The following is a 19678-nucleotide window of genomic DNA, read 5'->3' as shown; positions in this document are numbered from 1 at the left end:
GTTCAGGGTCGTACCATGGATGGACCTCAGAGTCAAAGCCACAGGCATGGCAGAGACAATAATAAAAGCAGCGAGCCATGCCATCATGTCTTTTAAGATATGCTGTTTGTGCCAAGGAAGGGCATCCACTGACAAGGTGTTGGACAGTCTCTGTAAATTTATTGCAAAGACGACATTTCATATTGATATTTTCTTTAAGAATCACATTCTGGCGATTGCGAGTGGGAAGTGACTGGTCCTGAGCAGCAAAAAGGAAGCCCTCAGTTTCACATTTGAGACCAGCCGACTTCATCCAGGCGAAGGAGTCGCTTGGATTGCTGTTCTGTTCCACACACTGCATATACACACGATGCAATGGCTTCTCAGACAGCTCCTCCACAAAGGACCGACTCTGGGCAGACTTGGTGAAAGACTTCACCTGGTTTACTCCCATCACTGTACCGTCCAGCAGTACATCGCCATCAACAAAATCAACTTCAAATTTCAAATTGTCTCCAACAACCTTGGCACGCTTAAAGTAGCTGTGGAATTCCTTGCTTTCATCATGAATCTTGACGTGCATCACCAGAGAATCATCTGACAAATAAATATGTGCAAAAGTACACAATAAAATTCTGTCATGAAGAGCTTCCACATTAATCAAGCCCTGACCTCCCGAATTGATTGGCAATTATAAACGATTAAGAGAGGAACAAGGGTGGTGTGCTCTGTTATCAGACATGATCCTTCTGGTCAGGCGGTCAAGACTCTGGATGTCTTGTTTTGTCCAATCAACTACTCCAAAGGAGTAGGAGAGGACTGGCACAGCAAAAGTATTGGTGGCTTTGACTTTGTTTCGAGCATTTAGCTCTGAACTCCAGATTTTCTTTAAACGAGATTTATACTCGGCCCGAAGTTTATCTTGAATCAGGGCATTCTGGAGCTTGTCTCGAACTTCCATTCCAAGATAGGTGTAGGCCTGATCTTCCACAAGATGCTCAATAACTCCTCCCCCTTGTAACTTGACCGATCCATCATTAGTTACCTTGCCACGTTTCAGATGAAGAGTATTACATTTGTCGAGTCCAAATGTCATGCCAATATCATTAGAGAAGGACTCGACAAGGAGAACCTGTTCTTTCAAATTGGTCTCTCCTTTGGCAAGGAGCTCGATGTCATCCATATAGAGGAGATGAGTGAGAGGTGTTGGGGATCTGTGCTGAGGAGGTCCGGGATGGTACCCTTCCTCCCCGTTGAGCAGGAAACTCAAAGGATTTAGAGACAGACAAAAAAGCAATGGACTGAAGGAGTCCCCCTGAAATATTCCCCTTCTGATTGGAATAGATTCCGATGTCTGCACCTCTCCTTGCGAGTACATCTCAAGTTGAGTCGACCAGCAACTCATTAAGGACTTGAGTAAATCAAGTAGTCGCTCAGGGAGGTCAATACACTGAAGAGACTTCAGAATCCATTCGTGAGGGACAGAGACGTATGCCTTTTTGTAGTCTATCCAGCACATGGAGAGGTTGCGGTGGTATGTTTTAGCCTCTTCCAAAATCATTTTCTGTACAAGAAGTTGATCCTTGCTACCTCCAACATCCCTTTCTCGCCCCATTCTGCTCCCTGTAAATTATCTCATTGGAAGAGCAGTAAGATGACACGAGGTTTGACAAACACCCTGTGAATAATTTATATTGAGTATTTAGACATGTGATAGGGCGGAAGTTTTTGGGATCAGTCAAGTTTCCTTTTTTGGGAAGGAGTATTGTGCGACCTTTGCAGAACCATGGAGGAACATCACCTGTATCCACAAGAGAATTGAAACAGTGAAGGAGTGGTGCTTGGACACAGGGAAACAGTTTCCAGTACCGGTTTCGAATGCCATCAGGCCCTGGAGCTGTATTAGATTTGGACTTTTTAATGACACATTTAAGGCAATCTGGTGAGATGTAACACACAAACGACCTAGTTACTTTCTCATGCATTGCATGGTCATAATCACTGACCCATGGTGCGTCCAGGTTACAGTTGCCGGGTACAGACCACAACTGTTTCCAGAACCTTTCATTGGCTGCCATGGGAGGCCGTTTATCATGCTCACCATCACCACTTGTTATTATTATTATTATTTTACAGATTAGAATGAAAATGCAGCAGAGAGGGTTCGGGTGATCCTGGCACAGTCAGGCTGGTCAAGCTCATCATCAGCTCAGGGCCCTCGCCCCCTCTACACGCAGCCCAGACAGCGAATGGGACTTCTCCCAGGAAACACTGCCTAGTCGAACCCACCAAGAACTTTCCGGAGAATATGGAGGCTCCCCAACACTGCAGCCTTCTGCATTACCCAGATTGTCAGAAGGGCTGTGCTCCCGGTGGAGAACCCGGGCACTCTCCTCATCTGCGCCAAGAGATCAGGAGGTACCAAACCAAGGGCACCGAGAACAATGGGGAGCCTGACGACAGTGTACTTGGGATGTAAGCGAGACATTTCAAAGGCGAGGTCCGCAAATTTATCATGCTTTTCCTGAATCTTGCCAATCACATTGCTGTCAAAAGGGACAGAAAATTCAATGATATAAATAATTTCATTGGGTTTATCAAATAGGACAAGATCAGGTTTGTTGGCTGGAATTCGTCTCAGGCTGTATATTGGCCTATTCCAGAGAAGTTTGAAAGCATCATTTTCCAGGACGCCCTGGACATGTTCAGGGTCGTACCATGGATGGACCTCAGAGTCAAAGCCACAGGCATGGCAGAGACGATAATAAAAGCAGCGAGCCATGCCATCATGTCTTTTAAGATATGCTGTTTGTGCCAAGGAAGGGCATCCACTGACAAGGTGTTGGACAGTCTCTGTAAATTTATTGCAAAGACGACATTTCATATTGATATTTTCTTTAAGAATCACATTCTGGCGATTGCGAGTGGGAAGTGACTGGTCCTGAGCAGCAAAAAGGAAGCCCTCAGTTTCACATTTGAGACCAGCCGACTTCATCCAGGCGAAGGAGTCGCTTGGATTGCTGTTCTGTTCCACACACTGCATATACACACGATGCAATGGCTTCTCAGACAGCTCCTCCACAAAGGACCGACTCTGGGCAGACTTGGTGAAAGACTTCACCTGGTTTACTCCCATCACTGTACCATCCAGCAGTACATCGCCATCAACAAAATCAACTTCAAATTTCAAATTGTCTCCAACAACCTTGGCACGCTTAAAGTAGCTGTGGAATTCCTTGCTTTCATCATGAATCTTGACGTGCATCACCAGAGAATCATCTGACAAATAAATATGTGCAAAAGTACACAATAAAATTCTGTCATGAAGAGCTTCCACATTAATCAAGCCCTGACCTCCCGAATTGATTGGCAATTATAAACGATTAAGAGAGGAACAAGGATGGTGTGCTCTGTTATCAGACATGATCCTTCTGGTCAGGCGGTCAAGACTCTGGATGTCTTGTTTTGTCCAATCAACTACTCCAAAGGAGTAGGAGAGGACTGGCACAGCAAAAGTATTGGTGGCTTTGACTTTGTTTCGAGCATTTAGCTCTGAACTCCAGATTTTCTTTAAACGAGATTTATACTCGGCCCGAAGTTTATCTTGAATCAGGGCATTCTGGAGCTTGTCTCGAACTTCCATTCCAAGATAGGTGTAGGCCTGATCTTCCACAAGATGCTCAATAACTCCTCCCCCTTGTAACTTGACCGATCCATCATTAGTTACCTTGCCACGTTTCAGATGAAGAGTATTACATTTGTCGAGTCCAAATGTCATGCCAATATCATTAGAGAAGGACTCGACAAGGAGAACCTGTTCTTTCAAATTGGTCTCTCCTTTGGCAAGGAGCTCGATGTCATCCATATAGAGGAGATGAGTGAGAGGTGTTGGGGATCTGTGCTGAGGAGGTCCGGGATGGTACCCTTCCTCCCCGTTGAGCAGGAAACTCAAAGGATTTAGAGACAGACAAAAAAGCAATGGACTGAAGGAGTCCCCCTGAAATATTCCCCTTCTGATTGGAATAGATTCCGATGTCTGCACCTCTCCTTGCGAGTACATCTCAAGTTGAGTCGACCAGCAACTCATTAAGGACTTGAGTAAATCAAGTAGTCGCTCAGGGAGGTCAATACACTGAAGAGACTTCAGAATCCATTCGTGAGGGACAGAGACGTATGCCTTTTTGTAGTCTATCCAGCACATGGAGAGGTTGCGGTGGTATGTTTTAGCCTCTTCCAAAATCATTTTCTGTACAAGAAGTTGATCCTTGCTACCTCCAACATCCCTTTCTCGCCCCATTCTGCTCCCTGTAAATTATCTCATTGGAAGAGCAGTAAGATGACACGAGGTTTGACAAACACCCTGTGAATAATTTATATTGAGTATTTAGACATGTGATAGGGCGGAAGTTTTTGGGATCAGTCATGTCTCCTTTTTTGGGAAGGAGTATTGTGCGACCTTTGCAGAACCATGGAGAAACATCACCTGTATCCACAAGAGAATTGAAACAGTGAAGGAGTGGTGCTTGGACACAGGGAAACAGTTTCCAGTACCGGTTTCGAATGCCATCAGGCCCTGGAGCTGTATTAGATTTGGACTTCTTTATAACAGTCTTCAGGCAATCTGGTGAGATGTAACAGACAAATGACCTAGTTACTTTCTCATGCATTGCATGGTCATAATCACTGACCCATGGTGCCTCCAGGTTACAGTTGCCGGGTACAGACCACAACTGTTTCCAGAACCTTTCACTGGCAGCCATGGGAGGCCGTTTATCATGCTCATCAACACCACTTGTCTTGAGTTGCCTGTAAAATTGCTTTTCATTATTTTTGAAAAGCTTATTTTGTTTGATAAATTTGTTTCTCTTTTCCCATTTTTTCTTTCTTTCAGTCCAAATTTTTATTTTTGCCTTAAGGGAATCGACTATTTGGAGAAGTACCTTTTCCTTTGTTGTTTTGTACTGTAATTTTAATTTTCTCCAAATTGTCTTTTGTCGTTTAGACATGGGATTCCCTGATGATCTTAATTTCAGGCACAGCTCTATCCAGGAAATATATTTCCTAGTTTCTGTTAACTTGACTTGAAACCTGTTTTTTCTTGGTTTATTGATTTTAGTATTAGAGGACTTTTCATTGGAAACTGTGTGAAGTTCCTCCAAGGTTCGCGCGGCAGCATAGACACAACAATTTACTTCATGTAATGAACAGTCCGCAGGAAGTTTTGAAGAGATAATTTCATTTAGTAAATCAATTTCATTTATTGGAAAAGACACGTTTAGTTGTTTAATTGGCCTCCGTTTCTCTAAAGGTAAATCACAAATTTCCTCATAAATAGATGTAAACAAAATGTACACAGAATTTTCGGTAAGCTCTGCAACTGAAGAAGAGGAAGAGTGAGGGTCCAAACTTTCGGGGCCAATTGGCTCTTTCTCGGAAGAGTTTCCACCAGGAAGAGGAAAGAGGTTGACGCGGACGTCCATCAGAAGTTTTGGGTCTGCTGCCACTTGAGCATTTTGCTCTTGCAAAGGTTCCTGACGGGCACCAGTTGTGGGTTGAACTGGCTCACGGGGCATAAGATGTTTTAGCCTCCGGAGTTGATCTCGGAGATTTTGCTCCGTCAGGTAAGCATACATGGGCATGGCATTGTCCCAATGCAGCTTCAGCGACTTGCCGTTAATTCGTGGATTTTGAGGCCATCCTGTCGCTGTCGCAGACTCTAGTAGTGTGGATTTGAGATGGTTTGACCAAGATATTCTTGGTCGGGTTCTGTGCCTTCCCCTGGGGCAAGTCCCATCTCCAGTATGGTTTGTGGCATTACCGGAGGAAGGCTGACTGGGCTGCGGAAGTGAAAGATTGAATTCTTCTTGTCTTGCTGTAACCCAGTAAGAAAACCAGCTTCGGGGGGTCAGCCCTAACTGGGTGATGTACGTTCAGTTCAGGGAATAAAATTCCCCTATCTAGGCCCACCACGGAGAGGCGTACATCATCAGGCCCTTATTATTATTATTATTATTATTATTATTATTATTAAGAAGTCAAATTATTATTATTATTATTATTAAGAAGTCAAAGAAAGCCTGTCATTTTCTGGATTTTTTTGGTGTTGATTTGTTTATTGATTTGAATGCTCCACATAGCAATATTCCAGCTATCTGACAGCAGTCAGTAAATAATTAAGTCTGAACCAGAACATTTATTGACTGTCAATGTTTGAAACGGTTCCTGCAGTCAGGACATGATGACATTCATTCACCCAAGTCTGACCACCTGATCCTTTCAAGCGCTTTGTACAACAAACTGTTATGGTTAGACCTCCAGATGTTAGGATTCACGTGCATATTCAGTGAACCATATCCCATCATGAGCTCAATTGATTATTCAGAATCACTAAATTAAAGATATTGGGTTACATCTGGGTTAGAATTGGTCTTCAATAATCCATGCTGCAAGAGCCAACTAATTCGATCGGGTGGTCAGGCTCACTGACTTGGTTGACACATCATCATATTCAAACTGCATAAAGTGATGCTCATGCTGTTGATCACTTGATTGTCTGGTTCAGAGTCAGCTGTCTACAGACGGCCACCATATAGCTGGAATGCTGTTGCATGTGACGATACACGACAACCAGACAACCAGGAATAAGAAGCACAGTATTTACATTAATTTCACTTATGCATTCTTTGAAGGGATGAGACACCATGAGATGTATAGTGACGCCTTTCACATTGATTTTACTATTAGAAGGCATTACTACTAGATGCAGACCAAAGACAAGAAAAATGCATCAGCCTGCACCATTCCAATACATTTATAATAGTTCTGTAAAATGTCTGTAAGAGTTGTTTGGTAACCATGTAAGAAATTAATGCATTTCAAATTCACTATCGCTATGACAATTCAGCTTAGGTGTATGCATTCTATACCTATGTTGTTAGTTGTACAATCCCACATACATTTAGTACACGTGTACTAGGGGGTCAGCAATCTTACGTACGTCAAGTATCTGACTCTGGATCAGACAATCTAGTGATCAACATCATGAGCATCAATCTATGCAAATGGGATAAGATGGTATGTGGTGTCCAGGTCAACAAAGTCTAAAAGTCTATCCCATAAGTTGCCTCTTTCAACAAGCATGGCTGCTGAAGACCAGTTCTGACCCAGATTTTCACCACCTATTGCAATGAAGGCAACATGATGTGTGACATGTACAATATGTTTCTATGATTCTCTGAACATATCTGGCAGAAAAAGATGTTTGTAATAATTCAAAAGTTTGAAATTTCATCATAACCCTGAAAAGCTTCACCGCCATGCACGACCTGGATGAAAATAAAAAATGGGGCAAATACTTGAAAGGCTGTGTGACCCTATGAGAAATGTATTCAACATGCAGCAGTTATGACAAGATGTACAGCTCCTGTAAAACATGGTTATTTATGAGACAGACATCGCACTTCAACTTGGCATATTGCCAAACATGGTTTTCTTGTTTTTGATTCTCACTGATATGTGCATGTTGGTGATAAAAAGTATGTTCTCATGCATGTCAGGGAAATGCTGCTGTTGTTGCTCTTCTACAATTACTGACAAGAAAAATCCCCACAGATTTATTCTGAACTGTTGCATCACCTGCATAAAGTTGTTCATTCAATAGGTTTGTCCTTATCTGAAACACCATTGTTGTTTTAATACTGGGTTTTTTAACACCACCATTGTTTTCATAAATCACAGTGGAAAACTGTCTTTGTAATATTTGTGAAACATGATAACTGTTCTATTAAAACTTAGTGAATGATTATTATTGTTCTGTTGCATCTTAGTACAATGTTATCATTGTTCTGATACATCTTAGTGAGACACTGTCATTGTTCTGATACATCTTAGTGAAACACTGTCAATGTTCTGATACATCTTAGTGAATGATTATTATTGTTCTGACACATCTTAGTGAATGATTATTATTGTTCTGACATATCTTAGTGAATGATTATTATTGTTCTGACACATCTCAGTGAATGATTATTATTGTTCTGACACATCTTAGTGAATGATTATTATTGTTCTGACACATCTTAGTGAATGATTAGTATTGTTCTGACACATCTCAGTGAATGATTATTAATGTTCTGATACATCTTAGTGAATGATTATTATTGTTCTGACACATCTTAGTGAATGATTAGTATTGTTCTGACACATCTCAGTGAATGATTATTATTGTTCTGACACATCTTAGTGAATGATTAGTAATTGTTCTGACACATCTCAGTGAATGATTATTATTGTTCTGACACATCTTAGTGAATGATTATTATTGTTCTGACACATCTCAGTGAATGATTATTATTGTTCTGACACATCTTAGTGAATGATTATTATTGTTCTGATACATCTTACTGAAACACTGTCATTGTTCTGACACATCTAAGTGAAACACTGTCATTGTTCTGACACATCTTAGTGAATGATTATTATTCTTTTGACACATCTTAGTGAATCATTAGTATTGTTCTGATACATCTTAGTGAAACACTGTCATTGTTCTGACACATCTTAGTGAAACACTGTCATTGTTCTGATACATCTTAGTGAAACACTGTTATTGTTCTGACACATCTTAGTGAAACACTGTTATTCTTCTGACACATCTTAGTGAAACACTGTCATTGTTCTGATACATCTTACTGAAACACTGTCATTGTTCTGACACATCTTAGTGAATGATTATTATTGTTGACACATCTTAGTGAATCATTAGTATTTTTTCTGATACATCTTAGTGAATCATTATTATTGTTCTGACACATTTTAGTGAATGATTATTATTGTTCTGACACATCTTAGTGAATCATTATTATTGTTCTGACACATCTTAGTGAATGATTATTATTGTTCTGACACATCTTAGTGAATCATTATTATTGTTCTGACACATCTTAGTGAATCATTAGTATTGTTCTGACACATCTTAGTGAATCATTAGTATTGTTCTGATACATCTTAGTGAATCATTACAATTGTTCTGATACATCTTAGTGAATGATTAGTATTGTTCTGATACATCTTAGTGAATGATTATTATTGTTCGGATACATCTTAGTGAATCATTAGTAATTGTTCTGATACATCTTAGTGAATGATTATTATTGTTCTGATACATCTTAGTGAATCATTAGTATTGTTCTGACACATCTTGGTGAATCATTATTATTGTTCTGACACATCTTAGTGAATCATTAGTATTGTTCTGATACATCTTAGTGAATCATTACAATTGTTCTGATACATCTTAGTGAATGATTAGTATTGTTCTGATACATCTTAGTGAATGATTATTATTGTTCGGATACATCTTAGTGAATCATTACAATTGTTCTGACACATCTTAGTGAATGATTATTATTGTTCTGATACATCTTAGTGAATCATTAGTATTGTTCTGACACATCTTGGTGAATCATTAGTATTGTTCTGACACATCTTAGTGAATCATTAGTATTGTTCTGATACATCTTAGTGAATCATTACAATTGTTCTGATACATCTTAGTGAATCATTAGTATTGTTCGGATACATCTTAGTGAATCATTAGTATTGTTCGGATACATCTTAGTGAATCATTACAATTGTTCTGATACATCTTAGTGAATCATTACAATTGTTCTGACACATCTTAGTGAATCATTACAATTGTTCTGATACATCTTAGTGAATCATTACAATTGTCCTGATACATCTTAGTGAATCATTACAATTGTTCTGACACATCTTAGTGAATCATTACAATTGTTCGGATACATCTTAGTGAATCATTACAATTGTTCTGATAGATTTTAATGAAACACTATTGCTGTTCATTTACATCTTATTGAAACACGACGATTGTTCTGATGCATCTAAACATGATATGCTCTGATACATCTTAGTGAAGCATCATTGATGTGATATACCTTAGAGTGAGTTAGTGTGATTTTACATTGCTTTCAGCAATATCAACGTAGGCTTCTCACTGGACTTCTCACATTGAGCCCATGTGCGAAATTAAACCCAGGTCTTCAGTGTGATGAACAAACACTTTACCCACTAGACTACCCCACTATTCTGATTTATCTTAGAAAAATCATCAGTGTAGCATACCTCAGTAAATGTAACTAGGTCATACCACGTGGGACAGTTACCACTTCTAGTTCTCAGTTCATCTTAATGTGTCATCAATATCAATTGTTACACAGTTTCTTTCACTTACAATAGACAGTGCAGTACAAAACTACATCATCTACATAAACATAGCCTGAGTGACTGCTGCACATTTGTTACGGACAAAATAGCAGACGGCAAATGAAACATTAAGGCAGCCATTGAGGTATTTCCAGACCACATGACACCACAGTGGCACTGAGTGGACAGTGAGTTTCACATCTGACTGATGAGAACAAAAGAACTAACACCTTCTGAATCTCAGGAGAGATAGCTGTAACTCCAAGACACCAACTGAAAGTCAGAATGGACACTGTACCACCAAGACACCAACTGGGTGTCAAAACAGTCATTCTAACACCAAGACACTAACTGAGAATCAGAATGGTCCACCAAATGATTGTCAGAATAGTCACTGTACCTACAAGACACCAACTGGGTGTCAAAATTGTTACAGTACCCTAAGACAGATCATCTAAGTGTCTAGAGCATCACTACACCCCTAAGACACCATCTGAGTGCCAAGAGAGTCACTACACCCCTAAGACTCCTTGTAACTTCCAAGAGGGTACTACACCCCTAAGACACCATCTAATTGTCAAGATGGTCACCATACCCCTAAGACACTATCCAAGTGTCAGGAGGGTCATGACACCCATGGAACACCAATTAAGTGTTGGGGGTAATGGCACCCATTGGACACCGTCTAGGCGTCAGGAGGGTCATGACACCATCTTAGTGTCAGGAGGTTCATGACACCCACTGGACACCATATAGGTGTCAAGAGGATCATGACACCCATGGGACACAAGCTAAGTGTCAGGGGAGTCATGTCACTCATAGGACATCATCTAAGTGTCAAGGGAATTATGACACCTATAAGACAATATCTAAGTGACAGTGGGGTCATGACACCCATGGGACAACATCTGATTGTCAGGAGGGTCATGTCACTCATAAGACACCATCTAAGTGTCTGGGGAGTTATGACATCTATAAGACACCATCTAAGTGTCAGTGGGGTCATGACACCCATAGGACAACATCTAAGTGTCAGGAGGGGCATGTCACCCATAGGACACCATATAAGTGTTAGGGGGTCATGACACCTATAAGACACCATCTAAGTGTTAGGGGGTCATGACACCTATAAGACACCATCTAAGTGTTAGGGGGCCATGACACCTATAAGACACCATCTAAGTGTTGTGGGGTGGAGTAATGACACCATAGGACATCATCTAAGTGTCAGGAGGGTCATGTCACCCTTAAGACTCCATCTTTATGTCAGGAAGGTAATGACACCCCTAAGACACCCTAAGTGTCTGAAGGGTCACCACACCCTTAAGATGCCATATATGTGTCAAGAGGGTCCCTTGAAGGCCCAGCAGGCAGACAGGGCCCGACAGCATGTGGTGATTACCAATCATCAATAAAGATAAGGCAGGTGTGCTGTCTAGTCTCTTGGCATTAGCTGTAATCGATACTAATTACCTTAAATGACAGACTAGCCTGCCACCTGTAAGGACGGGTTGCCTCATTTTGACTGCTGGCAGCAATGGTCTACCAGATCTGTCTCACACACCCTGTCATCACACATATCCCACGCTGCCTGATTCTCTCAACCAGATTCTTCTCTGAACATTAGTTAGTGAAATATATCTGTACAAACTATGAGGCTGATATCTGGCTGAGGCAAACGTTAGTATATTTCCCAAATTGCAACTAAAAATTTCTTCATTTTTCCAGAAGCAGCTTGTATTTTACTGACAAGCGGACCAATAAAGAGTCTTTAGTGCCTAGTTCAACATCATATAATTAAATGTAACGTTACAGAAGATAAGAGTAAAGGAAATAAAAGATGCTTCAACCCAGCCTCCTCACAAATTACAAACTAAAACAACCACTCAGATGCTAGAATTAAGGTTATTGGTTGTAACATGGGTTGTGGGATAACACTATATACTAACTGCCTATGAAACATCATAACTAGCAAATATTATTTCAGGGTGGCTGCCATGGTGGCCATGTTTGAAATCTGAATGGAATGATCAGATCAGTGAGGTGGAGGGAAGAGGGAGGGGGTGGACAATTATCTTAATTTCACTAAGCATGTGCAGACCTGGACTGTCAAACCATAAACTGACAGCTTATGTTGTACATGAGCTGTATGTGTTATTAGACAGTTAAACAGTTTTGCCTTCACCTTTTAAATCAATAACATTAACTGTTTGAAAGTGTATGAGATACCTAACGTAATGTCCACTTTCACGTCTTACGAGTCATAGCAGTTACACAATCTGAACTTTCCCCATTTTGACATCAATTTTTATTATCCAAAACTGTGTTGGACAGGAGATATCGTTTGTGTTAAATCAGACAATATCTCCTAAGAGATATCGTTTTGACAGCAGATTGTGTACAATACCCTGACAATGCTATGACATCATGAAGCTGATGACATCACAATGCTATGACATTGCTGCACTGCAAATCCAATGTCAGTACTGTGTTCAGAGATGAACATTTTTCATTGAAAACTAATGAAGAATGATTCTGGGAGATAAATAAATCTCACCCTCGTGTATACTGGTATCAATTATATCAACAAACGTTGATAAATGTAAAAATATCAGATACTTGAATATCAGATCTGACATCAGGACACACTCGGGTTAGATTCTCTACATAGCAGTCAAAACACAAGACAATCCTCACTCTTCCCTGACTAACAGCTCACTTTGTGGCACTGAAAGGGAGCTTCAGTACATTTCCCTGCTGTCTGTAAGGATGTGAGTGACAACAGTTATCTTGTTGCATGGTTGGATCAAAGCAGGAAGGGCAAGAAAGTAAATGTAAACTGACGAGTCTGTTGACAGACAGACAAATAAACCTGATATAACACAAAATACACAGCCACACTTCAGGCAAATACTTTAAAGAAGCTGACAGGATCGACAAAACTATCTGTGTGTGAGTTACATATGTAAAAGTGTTGGAAACCTGCAATGATATGTGTACACCTAAGTATTTTCTAGTTAAAATAGGCTTGACAGTTTATGTAGTTACAATGTATTTCAAATCACAAATGAAATTGAACAAAATATACCAATGAAAAAAGTTGGGGATATTAGAGTTACAAGATCCATAAAATGCAAATGATGAAGCCGAGGTAGAAACAGATGATGACTGGAAAATTTGACTATTTATTCCATTCCTTTGGAAATGTTTCATCTGTATGGATATATATCGTTATTACTCGCCTGTTGAAGATACAGCAGTGTAATATTTTCACTTCAACATACACACGTGTAATACCGCTTGACGTATGACGTCAAAATGGTTCAAAGTTGTGACGTCAATATGCTAATGTTGATGTCGCAATTTTACTAGACCTTGCTTGACTTGAAAGCTGAGAGTCCTCACACTGTAGGCAATTTCGCCGCATTTTCTGTCAATTTATGTTGGCGAGTAATAAACAGAATACTGAACTCGCTGCCCTGAAATACCATTTTCATTAAACTTGTTAAAGATTTAGTATCAAACTCGCTTTCGCTCGTCTGATATCAAGTCATTAACTCGTTTAATAAAAATGGTATTACATGGAAGGTCATTTAGTATCCTCTATTACTTTTTCTCATATGCATTGGGGTATACTTGCAGCATGGAATATCCTCTAACTTGTGTGCAAATAGAAATAAGTAGTTTACATAGGAGCATCCATTTAGTTCCATGGAAAAGAAAGTCATTTAACCAGAAACAAATTACTAGCATGAGAGCAAATATAAACAAGTAATTGTGTAAACAATATCTAACAATTTTTTTAACATCACTATACTGAAAATGCCTTTTAACCAAACATATTTTCACATATACAAGAGGATACCAAAAAGTAAATAAATGGGGATCGTAAGGCTGTAACATAGCAAACCAATTTGCTTGAGGCTGTCAGACAGAGGCTGCCAAAAGATTTAACATAAAAACAGTGGCATTCATATTATTGTTTGGGTGAGGCTTAATTCCTTTTTACATTCCCTCATAGTTACCATTCTACAGAATTTGATAAAAATGTGATGGTTTCAGCAAAATAAGAAAAGACAACAAGATTTCAGAAATTACACAGATATGGGGTAACTCTCAGTTTTGTTGAAATAAATAAATAGGACAGATACCACTAAACTGACTAAAATTCTGTTTACAAATAAAGAATTAAGACCCTTTTAATTACTTATGGATCCAATAATTCTGGAAAACTTACAAAATCCTCATCCTTACACCAAATATTGAAGTGTCAGTACATTACAATTTATGTAAACTCATAAGAGATGAAACCATGAAGCACAATATTCTGGAATTATGTGGAACTGTCTGCAGGACTTGTCAGTAGAATGTTGTTAAAGAATCACCAACATCAACAATGGCTGCCTCCAGTGGTCCGATCCCTGACAGATCAGTGAGCTGTTGAGTGATGTGTGTACTGATATGCTGAGTGATAGTGAGTGAGTTACCGCAACTCTTCCACAATCTCTCAATAAACCTGCTATCTCTTCTCCCTGATTGGTCTACAGCTGAGCATCTTCCTCGTGTGGTCACACTGCAGCCAGAAGGATTCCAGTTCTACTGATAGTTTGTCAAGCTTTGTACACCTCCATCAAATATTTATCTTTGATACAAGGCTCCAGCAATTTCTTCTGTGACTTTCAACCCACAACTTGAAAGAAAGTTCTTCATAAAAGCTCTTTTCAGCATCTTGTTTCAATTTGAGCTTTGGACACAATTTGTTGTGTAACAACATTGCAACGCTGGCTTGAATACCGATATGAAATTGGACTTAATAGTTCCAAAGGAGAGGCGAAACTTTTTGTGGATTCTGATCTAGGAAACTGAGATTTTTTATGAAGGAATAACTGTCTTGAAGATCATCTGTGTCGAGATTGAGAATTGGAAGTCACACAAACAAAAAGGATTTGGATATAAAAAATCTTCAACAAAGACCAGACGTAATTTGGAGACCTCATTTTCCAAAGTAAGTTACAAATTCCTCCACATGTCCATCGCTCGACCTTACTTGGGGAAAGAAAAAGTTTTTTCTGGCTACTTTACTGTCAAGTTAAATTTTTTTCTGCAGAATAAATGGAATGTGTGCCTCCAAATCAATAAGACCTGGAGAGCTGCATGTGCTGATTTGTTAAAAAAAAAAGTTGATTAAATTTTCACCTTTAGGAGCTCTCAATGCTTCCCCAATGCCCTTTGTGTGAGGTGTTGCACATGTTTCTTTGAGTGGCAGCCTTGCTCAGGTTTGATACATACAGGTTTGAATATCTGTGATTCTATTTCAGTGGAAACAGTGCTACTCTGAAAACTAATCCAATTAGGGTTGTAAATTTCTGTTCAAAATATGTGCTTTGAAGTTGATATAACATTCAAAACTAGTAGAACAACCTAACAAAAAGGCTCTGTTTGGATAAAAAGTACCAATTTGGTATAATTTCAATTCTGGTCTTTATGAGTTTTTGTACTGGTTGTAAGACTGAAGTTAAAGCTGTGAGGGTAGTAGTATTTGAAATTGCAATAGAAGTTTAATGTGTTAGTAGTACATATGTAATTGGTAAATTGTCAAATATGTTTTCATGCAATATACATTTGTAAAACTTTGTTTCAGAATTGTATGACTGGCTTTTCTATTTATATGTATGGTCTGTTTGAGATGGATGAAAAATACAGATCATATTACTACAAAAGAGAGTAAAAGTTGAAAAGTATTAATATCAATTGATGAAAATAATTATATGTGATGACTCAAACTAGGCATTATGTCCAAAGCAGCTCCTTGGAAAATTGACTACTGTATAGATATATTTATTTAAGTGCAGTAAAATATATTTTTCTGCTGAAACATATGGAAATGACGCAAACCAAACTGTAATAACATATTTATCAATTTTGTTTTATTATTTTAATCTTACCTGACAACAAATTCATGCACACAAACGTGAAAAAAGAGTATAATGGTCCATATGACTATCAATTACATGCCTATTCATGTACATAGTTGTAAGAAAGTAGTGTAATAAGAGTCACTACTTCAAAATAAACATGTTTATTTCTCAGTAAAGCATGGTTTATTTATCATGATGTCCAAATGTGTGTGGATTCCAAACTCCAACACTCACTCATCCCCCTCCCCTTTCAATCATTTTCCCCATCTCACATGAAAATATTCACTTCATACAACCTAAGAATGAAAAAAGAATTTTTGTCAATTCTATATCAAACACTCTACAAATCCAAAAGACAAAGCGCCTCCATGTAGAGGTCGTATTGGATTAGCTTAGCAAACCTCGAGCAGGACCTGACAGTTGATAGCCTCAAACAACTATAAATACAACAATGTTTACAATCTTCATGACACCACTGTCCTAAATATATACTTCACCATGATTGAATTATGAATCATGTATATAAACACAGCTAAATTCAGATCTGTTGATAAAATCTGAAGCAACAAGGAGCAGGAAGTACCGTAAATACTCTAAAACATTTGCTCAAGAGTATAAAAAATAATACATAGTCATGTTAACTTGATGTTTCCTGAAACTATATGAACAATTACAGATATTATTTAGAAATTCAACGATTATTTTCAAAATGGAAGGAAAATAATATATGGATGAACAATTTCTTGATTATCAGGAAAGTGACAGTTTGGCTATTCTGTCATACACACCCTGAAATAAACATACACACCCTGAAATAAACATATCCAAGAAAGCCCATGCATGTGTATGTGGCAAGTCTAGAAAGTGTCAGGGTTTCCTTTCACTGCATATTTATTATGATTTTTTTTCTTTTCATTTCAGAGACTAGTAGTTAGTCAGTAGTTTGGTGCAAGTTCTGAAGTACACCAAGAAAGTGACTCATCCATATATCATTATGCTTCCATACTACTCAAACTTCTAATTGCCTTTCAAAACGATTTACTTTCATGACAAAAGGATTTTTTCTTCTAAAATTCAATTTAGAATGATTAAATCTTCAGAAAAATTATCTCTGCACTGAAAACAAAATGAGTAAATCACCTAGTTATTTTGTCCTGGTTGCATTTAGAGAATCTTTACGGTACAAAGAAACAGGTTGCCACTATAGAAGAGCATCAACTGTTGCTAAGTACTTCCCACATCAACAGCAGATTCTGGGATGGAAACAGCAGAACACCAAATGGTAAATCATTTAACCCAACTGGCATGTAGCACTGTGCTCTGTAAACCAGTGCCCAAGCATTCCAACATAATGAATGTAAACTGCTACAGTTTCCATACATAGAGAATGCATATCATCCCAGTTTTCAAAAACAATGAATGCTTACTGCCTCAGTTTCCTTACATAGTGAATGTATATACTTACTGACCAAGTTTCCATATATAGTGAATGCATATCATCCCAGTTTCCATACAAAATGAATGCACATTATCCCAGTTTCCATATACAATGAATGCATATTGTCCTAGTTTCCATACAAAATGAATGCATATTATCCCAGTTTCCATATACAATGAATGCATATCATCCTAGTTTTCATAAAGAATGAATGCTTACTGTCCCAGTTTCCTCACATGGTGAATATATATCACCCGAATTTCCATATAGGCAATGCATACCTATTGCCCCAGTTTCACTACATGGTGAATGCATATTACCTCAGCTTCCTTACAAAGTAAATACATATCACCCCAGTTTCCCTACACAGTGAATTCATATCACTCCCGTTTCCATAAACAATGAATTCTTATCACTTCAGCTTCCCTACAAAGTAAATTCATATCACCCCAGTTTCCTTACATAGTGAATTGATATCACCAGTTTCCCTACAAATGAACACATCTCATCCCAATTCCCATACAAATGAATAAATATCAAGCCAGTTTCCCAACATAGTGAATGCCTATCACCCCTTTTTCGATACAAAGTGAATTCATATCACCATAGCTTCCATACATAATGAATTCATATCACCTCAGTTTCTCCACATAGTGAATTCATATCACCCAAGTTTCCCTTCATAGTGAAATTATTTCACCAGATATTCCCTACAAAGTGCATATCACCTCAGTTTCCCAACGTAGTGAATTGATATCACCCGTTTCCCCACAAATAAATAAATATCACCCCTGTTCCCTACATAGTAAAGGCCTATCACCCCAGTTTCCAAGCATAAAATATGTGTAACGCCAGTGTCCTTCCATATAAAATACATACTATTTCAGCATATGCAGATATTAAACTTATACTACCCCAACTGCCCTACATAATGACCACCATACTGGTTGGTACAGCTTGGATGCAGTATTCAGAACAGGAGATTCCACCTTGAATCTGACCAAGACAAAGGGTCCAGCATAATCAGAGTTTTCAAGTAAAGTCATTTGTGAACCAATCAGCAAACATGATTCTAATTTCCATGAAAGCTCTTCACTTGTTTAAGTTCTTCCATTAACACCTGTTACTGGACCCTTCAACTTAATGGAAACAGTTAATCAATATTGTGCTCCCCTCTGGCTCCAATTAACACACTGCGTAATCACTGTGCTCCCATACTGTGACATGCGCAGCCTAGCCACTGACCTTTCAACTGTACATGTGGTATACATTGAGGAACAAGGAACCACACCAACAAACCAATTCCAGAGTTACCAGTTTAGATTGAGTTAGTGAGTGACTTCTTTGAGAGGCATCACTAGACAACGGTGCTAGAACCTACACCGAAATGTAGCTCTCACAGCAATAAAGAAGTTGTTCATCTACATATTGTCATCCATCCTTGATTTAGTGAATGACTTTTAGTTTAACACTGATTTAAACAGAAGTTCAAATGGATCACAACCTACCAATGAGTAAGTGAGTGACTTTTAATTTGATACTGATTTAATGAGGTATATCATGGTATATCAACCCAGTAATGACTCAGTGACTGACTTTTAGTTTAATACTGATTTAAACAGCATTTCAAATATATCACACAAACTAACATCTTGGCTGAAATGGACATATTTTAAAGTTAAAAAGTTCATAGTAAAAAATAATAAAATGTAATGGAAAGGAGCCCTGAGACTTTCTTCATTTTCAGACCCTGAAGCTGTGGAAATCTAGACCTACCATATTTTCTAGACTTGCATGGGCTTGGATTTATTTGCTTCAGGCTCCGTATGAAACGTCATGTAAAGAATAAAAAGAAGCTGTTATCCATAAAACATGTCATGTATTTATACATTGTATGACAGACTAATATATCACAGTGTATGTACATTTTGTTTTACGAAATCCCCCCGTGATGCAGGTCCAGGCTGTAACTACTTCGATGATTATTAAGTAAGATGCTAACAAATCTAGAAACATTACCATGACCAGAAATTCATACCATAGACGCAGGTTTAATGCACATACAAGGGACACAACTCCAACTCATACAGCTCAGACTCTGCTAGCTGTTGAACAGTGT

At 38.6% G+C, this 19678-nt stretch overlaps 1 protein-coding gene across 2 annotated transcripts in view; it reads left to right on the top strand.

Annotated features, from left to right (window-relative positions):
- The window catches only part of LOC137268378 (neprilysin-1-like), a 131848-nt gene that overhangs the window by 14112 nt on the left and 98058 nt on the right, over positions 1 to 19678 (top strand). Inside the window, exon 1 of one of the 2 annotated variants that reach the window (XM_067802941.1) lies at positions 14781 to 15208. The exons of the other annotated variant lie outside the window; for it this stretch is intronic. The gene's annotated coding sequence lies outside the window, so the exon portion shown is untranslated. Of the gene's footprint in view, positions 1 to 14780; positions 15209 to 19678 lie in introns of those variants that run through there. 2 annotated transcript variants of the gene reach the window in all.

This window comes from Haliotis asinina, chromosome 16 (assembly GCF_037392515.1).
Source record: "Haliotis asinina isolate JCU_RB_2024 chromosome 16, JCU_Hal_asi_v2, whole genome shotgun sequence".
Taxonomy (NCBI): domain Eukaryota; kingdom Metazoa; phylum Mollusca; class Gastropoda; order Lepetellida; family Haliotidae; genus Haliotis; species Haliotis asinina.
This window is presented reverse-complemented; position numbering and strand designations above follow the sequence as displayed.